This window comes from Carcharhinus amblyrhynchos, chromosome 15, assembly GCF_965287045.1.
Source record: "Carcharhinus amblyrhynchos chromosome 15, sCarAmb.v2.hapA, whole genome shotgun sequence".
In the NCBI taxonomy this organism is placed as follows: domain Eukaryota; kingdom Metazoa; phylum Chordata; class Chondrichthyes; order Carcharhiniformes; family Carcharhinidae; genus Carcharhinus; species Carcharhinus amblyrhynchos.
In genome coordinates, this window is record NC_137338.1 from 64,247,754 (window position 1) to 64,257,242 (window position 9,489).

Here is a 9,489-nt window from a genome sequence, read left to right on the forward strand (position 1 = left end):
GACCCTGCTCCAAATGCTTAAACTAATCCTCTCTGGATTCCGTGCTATAAAACACGCTGACATAAATGTTGACTTTAACTTGAACTTTCATTTAGTGCCGTTCCAATTAATAATTACCAATGAAAATTTCATACCGGAAATTTGGAAATCAGTGTCAAAATAATATAGCTGCATAATCCCATAGGAATGACCATTTATGATTCATTCTCAGGATGAGAATATCACTGCTAAGGCCAATATTTGTGGTCCATCCCTATTGTTGCTCTGAGAAGCTGATGGTGAACATTTTCCTTGAGCCACGTTGCTTGATAGGCCATTTCAAAGGGCATCTAAAAACCTTGCACATTGAAGTGGGACTGGAGTTATACATTGGCCAGACTGGGTAAGGACACGCAATTTCACTAAAGCAAAGTCAGAATACTGCAGATGCTGGAAATCTGAAATAAAAACAGAAAGCACTGTAAACACTCTATAGGTTTGGCAGCATCTGTGGAGGGAGAAGTAGTTAACATTTCAAGTCCAATATGACTCTTCTTCAGAACTGTGGAAGTCCGAACCTCCAGTCTGAAGGAGAGCCATACTCAACTCAAAATGTTAACTCTGCTTCTCTCTCTGCACATACTGTCAAATCTGCTGAGGTAATTCTAGTACCATCTGTTTTTACAAGTGATTTTGTTGTCTGAAGTTAGCAAGTTTGGCTTTTACAAAATCCAATATTTATGCAGTTAGTCTTGCTGATCAAGCTTTTATTTCCAGATTTTCAAAAATGAAATCTTAATTATAAACTGCTAGAATTAAAACAGAAAATACTGGAATGTCTCAGTGAGCCTGGCAGCATGTGTGGAGATAGAAACAGAGTTAAAGTTTCGTGTCTGTATAATTCTCCATCTCAACTGTAGAGAGGTAGAAATAGAATGGCTTTATGCTGTCGAAAAAACAGGAAGGGCAAATGGAGCAAAGTGGAAGGTTAGGGAAAGGCCGGAGATCAGGAGTGGTTAAATGACAAAAGTTTATTGGAGCACAAGATGAAGGGAGCAGTAATGGTATAAACAAGTATTTATAATGAATAAACAAGCATTAATAGTGGAATAACGGGCAACACTATCTAAGAGCAAAGTAGTAGAATGTATTTATAGCAGAAAATGAGTCAGTACTGTCTGAAAACAGAAACATGAGAACAAGATACTTGGGGAGGGAGGGTTAGGGTTGGTATTGGCACTCATGTTACCTGGGTTAGTAATCTAGGGCTCTGGAATACTAGTCTAGTAACATAATCACTACATTATCAGACCCTTCTTAACTCATCCTTGGAAGTGAGTTACAAAGACTGAATGCCAAAAACAGCATTTTCACAGTTTAGCAGCAACTATTAACGTGTAATCCATAGTTACCACCGTGAAGAAGATCGTCATTCTTCCAATCAAATCATTTGAATTTGTTTAAGTTAAATATAAAAGGCTATATTCATAATATTAGCATCCAATACTTTGAATATAATACAATAATATAATAGCACTCTCCCCATCGTCTGGAGGAAAGCTGCTCAAAATGTCGAGGTTTACCAATTTTTCTAAGGGACTTTTTAAAGTAACCACTACTCTTTTCAGTGCAAAAGTTTTACGTTGTGTAACTCTAAAATAATCTTACTCAATAATTAATATACTCCCAATGAAACAACATTACTTCCACAAATAAAATTAAGCACTAGTGGGTTTTCAACAAACTTGATGATGCTATCAACGTAAACATTACTTATTCCCTTTCCTGCTTCTGCACTTTGGTTTGTTGCATAGATCAGGCAACCTGCCCACTAAAAACCACCTGGAAGCCAATAGCTCATTGAGGCATATTTACAGGCTCTCTGAATCACAAAAACACCGACAAAAGGAGAAGTATGGGAAGTCAATCAAATTTAGAATGCTTTGTAGCACCATAACATAATAAAATACAACATTGATCCTACTATAATATTGCTAATGGACCAAGAAGTAGAATAACTATTGCCAAAAGAAAAAAAAACAAGGGATCCAGAATGTTGCTGTTACTTAATTGAACAATAACTTCCATTTGTTGAGAACATATCAGCAACAAATTGTTCCCCTGATGATTCACAAACCAAAATGCAATCTAAGCAAGTAAGTTATTTGCGGACAAGGAAACATGCCAGGCAAATCAGCAGTTTTGTTCCTTATGTGATGTTTCTGTAAGGCATGTAACATAATTAAAAGCTGCATTAATGCAAGTTTTTCTTGCAAGTTGGTTTCCCTGATGAAATAAATGGTTTTAAATGTATTTGATTTGGGACAAGAAACTGCAGGAAGAGCTCAATAACTGCATTAATTTCATTCTTCAGTGATACAATGATCATTCAGTGTTTAATTGGAGAAATTTCGGCTTATCCTGTACTGGATGCTGGATAAGCAGTTTGATGATTTAGGGACAGTGGAGGGGCTGGGAGGGCTAGTGGTGAGGTGGAACTGAGTGCCGTTAGCTTACAGATGGAAACTGATGCTGGGTTTTCAGATGAAGATGCTGTTGGGTGGCATCTATTTGAGAAGTAGAAGTGGGACCATGGTAATGACAGGGGCTATTAGGTAGATAATGCTGCAACTTTATAAGACCCTTGTCAGACCCCACTTGGAGAACTGTGCGCAGTTCTGGTCGCCTCACTACAAGAAGGATGTGGAAGCTATTGAGAGGGTGCAGAGGAAATTTACAAGGACGTTGCCCAGATTGGATGGCATGTCTTACGAGGATAGGTTGAGGGAGCTAGGTCTTTTCTCCCTGGAGAGACAAAGATTGAGAGGCGACCTGATAGAGGTTTATAAGATGTTGAGAGGTATAGATAGGGTGGATTCTCGGAGGCTATTTCCCAGGGCTGAAATGATCGCTACGAGAGGACACAGGTTTAAGGTGCTGGGGAGCTGGTACAGAGGAGATGTCAGGGGTAAGTTTTTCACTCAGAGGGTGGTGAGTGAGTGGAATCAGCTGCTGTCAGTGGTGGTAGAGGCAAACTCGTTGGGGTCTTTTAAGAAACTTCTGGATGAGTACATGGGATTTAATGAGATTGAGAGTTATAGATAGGCCTGGTAGGTAGGGATATGATCAGTACAACTTGTGGGCCGAAGGGCCTGTTTGTGCTGTAGTGTTCTATGTTCTAAGCATGAAACCAAGTGTGTGCAGTTCCACTTGAATAATGGTGCAGAGGCATTGGAGGAAGAACATCCATGTCAAAGGCCGCAGACGGGTCAAGAAGGATGAAAAGAACTAGTTAACTTTTGTCATAGTCACATATGATGTAATTTGTACCTTTGATCAAAGCTGTTTCACTCCTGTGGTAGGCACAGCAGCTGATTGGATGGATTCAAGCACAGAGTTCCAGGAAAAACATGCACAGATGGTATACAGGGAGTTGATAACATGTTTGGGCACTTTGGAGAGGGAAGGAGATGGGAAACAGGATGGTAGCGTGCAACGGCAGAAAGGTCACGCATTTGGATTTTGAGGAGAGGAACAGGGATGTTAGATTGGGAAGACAGCGTGACAATACTTGAAGAGTCAGCAGCTAAATGGGAGGAAGTCATTCATCAAATAAACAGCAAGTTCATTTTTGTCCTTTAATACGTGAAGTATTTTCTCCAAGCTCTAGGTGAATAAGTGTTTGATGTAGAAATAATGATGGTGGCAATTCTTCCCATATTCTGTGTAAAGAAATTCCTCCTAACTTTTTTATTTAATCTGTCATTAGTTATTTCCTGGAACTTCTTTGCTCTTTATGTGTTTTAGAACTGATGCATACTTGCCAATTCAGAATTGATCAGTTCTGTCTTTTGCCAACTTGTCTTATTCTATTCTATTGGTTGGAAAAACTGTCTGAAATGTGAATATTTTTCTCCCTACTTGTCCTGCCTTGAAGATCCTGGGGCTAAAAATTGCTTTAGGTTAGTTTTCAGGTGCCAAATGAGTGCTGGGAATTAAGCCAAGGTTAAAGACAAAGGGCTGAGGATAAATGTTTGAAGTGCAGTCACTGCATTAAAGTAGAAAATGTGGCAACTAATATGTGCACAGTAGGGTCTCATAACTGTGAGATATATGACCCAATGTTCCTATTTTTAGAATATTTTTAAGGGTCCAGATATCAGAAAAACCCCCATACTCCTTTTAAACAGTGCCACAAGATAGGGCTTATTGGTTATCTGTTTAAAGTGGTATTCCCTAGTTTAGTATGACCATAGACTCATAACGTTTTTGACTCAGAGACAAGTGTGCTACTCCTGCGTCATGGCTGATGTGATACTCTGTTAGGTCTGGCAGGGACCTAGTGTCTTAAAGCTCTACAGTTATGTTTAGACAGTTATCAAGAAAGAGTGTGATCAATGTAAGAATGGCTTTTGTTCATTTTATAAATGCACATCATCAGTGATTTCAGTATGGCATTCAATATCAACACATGCAAGGTCTGCAGAAGGGCAGGTGATGGATAATGAAACTCATGCAAGCAGGGCAGTTGCAACAAGATTGTGATCTTGTTGCTACAAAACTCTGTAATATAGAGAGTTGCTTTAGTTTTAGAAATAATTTGAAAAACCCAGATTCCAATAACTGAGGCAATGACATCTTCAGTCCTGTAAAATTATATGCTTCTGGTTTGGAAAGTCTGCAAGTTATGCACAAAAGGTTGTTCATCTTTTGTGACTTAGTTTGCTTCCAAAGCAAAATTCTAATTAAATGAATCAGAACAGCAAATAAGAACAAATTAGAGAAAATGCAGGAAAGATTAATCAGAATGAGGGACTTCAAGTTACATGGCTGATTGGACAGGTTAGCACTGTCCTTCTTGGAAAAGAGAAGATTCAGAGGAAACTTTTTGTTAAAAGTGCTTCCTAATTTCACTCCAGAATGACTCTGATCTTAAGATTATGCCCTCTTGTTCTGGATTCCTCTGCTGAAGGAAATAATTTATCTGTCACTTTTACCAAACAATGCTCCATATATAGATGTGACATTCTGAATTTATCTTGATACATAATGGCACTGGTTAGGTAATCTGAAAAACTGTAATTCAAATCCCTCATGGTAACTTGAACTGGTTTATACATGATTCCAGTCCAACATTGGGGATCTGATTTTAACTCTGTGAATGAATTATAATTAGGCCCTTACAAGAGTCTGCCAGATTAGTTTGGGACATGTAAGTGCAGCAAATTTCCTCGCCAAAGGACAATTAGACCTTCGAATGGGCTTTTACACACAGCAGCATTACCTTTCTGGTTATCAAGCTATTCCATCGTGTAAACGTGTACTTTAAAAATTCTTAGTACTAATTCTTCTGCCCATAAATTCTGTACACGGCAGAAGAAAATTGAACTGTTACCAAAATCTTTTAGGTTGTTATATACTTTCCATAACAAATCTGCCCTCTGGTGGGTATGGCATATATAACAGTAATAATAACAGGTCTGTGTTCACAAAAAATGCTTGAAATACACCCTTGCTGAAATCTTGCTGCAGTTTACACTGGCAGGATCTTATGGTCTTGCTGATGGTGCACCCCTGTTGCAGGTTACCCAGTGGGAAACTCCATTGGCAACAGCAGGACCATAAGATCCTGCAGCCAGCGACCAGCATCAAACATACTGCAGAGGGGGAGGAAAATCCCACTCAGAAGCTCATGAAACATCCAAAAAGAGAAAGGATACATTAATATTTCAGATGGAGTTCCATTTGGGATCTTGCAGATAAGATGTCAAAATAAGGCCATGTCTACCCTCTCAGGTGGATACAAAAGATTCTATGGTACATACAAAAAAGTCATGATGTGGGGATGCTGGCGTTGGACTGGAGTAAACACAGTAAGAAGTCTGACAACACCAGGTTAAAGTCCAACAGGTTTATTTGGTAGCAAAACCCACTAGCTTTCAAAGTGCTGCCCCTTCATCAGATGAGTGGGAATTCCATTCACAAACAGCGCATATAAAGACACAAACTCAATTTACAAAATAATGATTGGAATGCAAGTCTTCACAGGTAATCAAGTCTTAAAGGGACAGATAATGTGAGTGGAGATAGCATTAAGCACAGGTTAAAGAGATATGTATTGTTTCCTGACAGGATAGTTAATGAGATTTTGCAAGCCCAGGCAAGTTGTTATGGGGGTTACAGATAGTGTGACATGAACCCAAAATCCTGGTTAAGGCCATCCTCATGTATTCGGAACTTGGCTATCAGTCTCTGTTCAGCGACTGCACTGTCGTGTGTCGTGAAAACTGCCTTGGAGAAGATCAGAGACTGAATGCCCGTGACCACTGAAGTGTTCCCCAACCGGAAGAGAACAGTCTTGCCTGGTGATTATTGAGCGGTGTTCATTCATCTGTTGTCGTAGCGTCTGCATGGTCTCCCCAATGTACCATGCCTCGGGACATCCTTTCCTGCAGCACATCAGGTAGACAACATTACGACTCACTCACCTGATGAAGGAGCAGTGCTCCGAAAGCTCGTGCTACAAAATAAACTGGTTGGACTTTAACCTGGTGTTGTGAGACTATTTACTCTGCCGATCCCAGTCCTACGCCAGCAATTCTACTTCAAGTCTAGATAGGGTAGAGGAGCATGAGGACCATGGGCTATAGATAAACAAATAGGCACAATGGTTAGCACTGCTGCCTTACAGTGCCATTGACCAGGTTTGATTCCTGGCTTGGGTCACTGTGTGGAGATTGCACATTACCACCATATCTGCATGGGTTTCCTCTGGATGCTCCTGTTTCTTTCCGCAGTCTGAAAGACATGCTGGTTAGGTGTATTGTCCATGCTAGGTTCTCCTTTAGTGTACTTGAACAGGCGCTGGAGTGTGGCGACTGGGGGATTTTCACAGTAACTTCATTGCTGTGTTAATGTAAGCCTACTTGTGACACTAATAATAAATAAACAGAAGAATAAACAAAATCATAGTCACAAAATTGAACTATATGAAAGTTATGCTAACTTTGTGTCATGTCATATCGAGAAGACATGAAGGAATTATTATTTTAAAAAGGATAAAGGCTTTACACTGACCAAACTTTGACAAGCTATGACTCATGCAAAAGGAATTTTTAGCCTTCAAAATAACAGCAGGGATCTCATTATCCATAAAGATGGACTAATGTGACTTGTAGAACCTGTCATAATGCCTCATGGAGCTGAACAAAGGCACTCTGCCATCTTCAATCAACAGAATGGCCATGGAACCAGTGTTCTGCCCAGGTTTTATACTGCTTGGCGCTCATCTACACTGTTTTCTACTAGAATGCCTGAAATTTGTGCCATGAATCTTTTCTATACTCTCTCTAATCCCTTCTCATGTTTCCTGAGTATGGTGCCCTTTACAGTACATAATACAACAGTTGAGGCTGAACAAGTATCCTGCACGAGTTTAACACAACCTCCTTGCTTTTGTACTCTATGACTAGGATACAGTACACTTTATTAACTACTTTCTCAACCTGTCCTGTCACCTTCAATGACTTGCGTACATACTCATCCAGATTCCTCTGCTCCTGCACCCACTGTAGAATTGTATCATTTATTATTGTTTCTCCGCGTTCTTCCTACAAGATGGATCTCTTCGCATTTCTTTGCATTGAATATTATCTGCCACTTGTCCATCCATTTTGCCAACTTGTCCTTTTGAAGTTCTATATTATCTTTGACTCTCACAGCTCACAATGCTTCCAGTAATTATTCTGGTAATTATCAGGAAGGGCTGAATAGGCTTCAGTTCTTTTCTCTAGAAGAAAGAAGGTTGAATGGTGGCCTGATGAGGGTATTTAAGATTATGAAAATGTTTGATATGGTAGACATAGAGAAAATGATTCCTCTTCTATGGAAATCATTTACAGGGAAGGTTATGCTTGACCAAACTTACTGATTTTAACAAAAGAATTAGTAGATAAGGGTAATGTAGTAGATGTAATGTATTTGGATTTCCAAGAGGCCATCAATAAGTTAATTCTAAGTAGACTCAAGACTAAGTGCTGAATATGGGCAGCATGGTAGCACAGTGGTTAGCACTGCTGCCTCACAGCACTAGGGACCCAGGTTCAATTCACAGCTTGGGTCACTCTCTGTCTGGAGTTTGCATGTTCTCCCTGTGTCCGCGTGGGTTTCCTTTGCATACTCTGATTTCCTCGCACATATCTGAAAGACGTGCTGGTGAGGTGCATTGACCTGAACAGGCGCTGGAATGTGGCAATGAGGGGAATTTCACAGTAACTTCATTGCAATGTTACTGTAATCCTTACTTGTGGCTAATAAATAAACTTTTAAGAACTTTAAGAAGTTATGTTATACTTGTATAGAATCTTGGTTACAGCACACCTACTACTGAGGACAACTGTTGCTTCCATATTTTGAAAAGGATATGGAGACACTGGAGAAGATGCAAAAAAGGATTTACGAGAATGATATCAGAACTGAGCGATTACTCCCATCAGCAGAATTGAACAGACTGGAGCTCTTTCCTCCCAAAACTATAAGACTGACAGGTGACGACGTTGAAGTTTTTAAGATTGTGAAAGGGTTTGATGGCGTAGGCAATGAAAAATATTTCAATTTGCAGATGAGACCAGAGACAGGGGTCATTAATATAACATTGTCACAAAATAAATGCAAAAGCAGAATTTGGAAAAACCTCTTTACCAAAAGAATATAGAACTCACTAGCACGAGTAGTACTTGAAGGAAATAGTATAAATGTATTTAATGAGAGGTCAGATAAACACCTAACAGAGAAGGGAATTTATGGTCATGCTGATGGGCGAGATGAATAAACTTGGGAGAAGACTCAAGTGGATTAGTGGTTGTTTCATTATGTTGTTAAAGATTTGTTGATGGGCATTGTTTGATTAAAGACTGAGATCAAATATAAAGAGGGTCTACAGAGACACTGGGTTAGTAGTTTGTAGGCAAAGATTTGTAATGCCACAGTATGAATAAATCTACTATTTGGGGAAAGTTCTGTGTCTTGTTTTGTACTTAACCATCTGGCTTAGATCCAATTATCAATGTGGAGCATAAATTCTAGGACGGATTTGTTGGGCCAAATGGCCTATTCCTGTGCAATAAGTTTCATGTAATTCAAGAGGTTGAAGCTTCATTGAGCATAAGTCTGCTGTTGATTCTAAGTATGTTATTTTAAAGAACCTGTTAACTTGTTAAACAGATCAACTGATCTGTCAAAATAGTCCACAGAATTTTGTAAGTAGTGCTTGAATGATTTTTTAAAAAAGTGCTATAAAATTGTTCTCATCAGAATCTCAGCCCCATAAAGTCATCAATTATCACAATTATTCGGTAGAGTGAATACAGCACTGAAGGCCATTCAAGTTATTCTATTACTTCCACTCCCAGGCCTTTCCTCATGGCTCTGCATATTTCTCCTTTTCAAGTAATTACCCAATTCCCCTTTGAAAGTTACTACTGAACCTGCTTCCGCTACATTTTCAGGCAA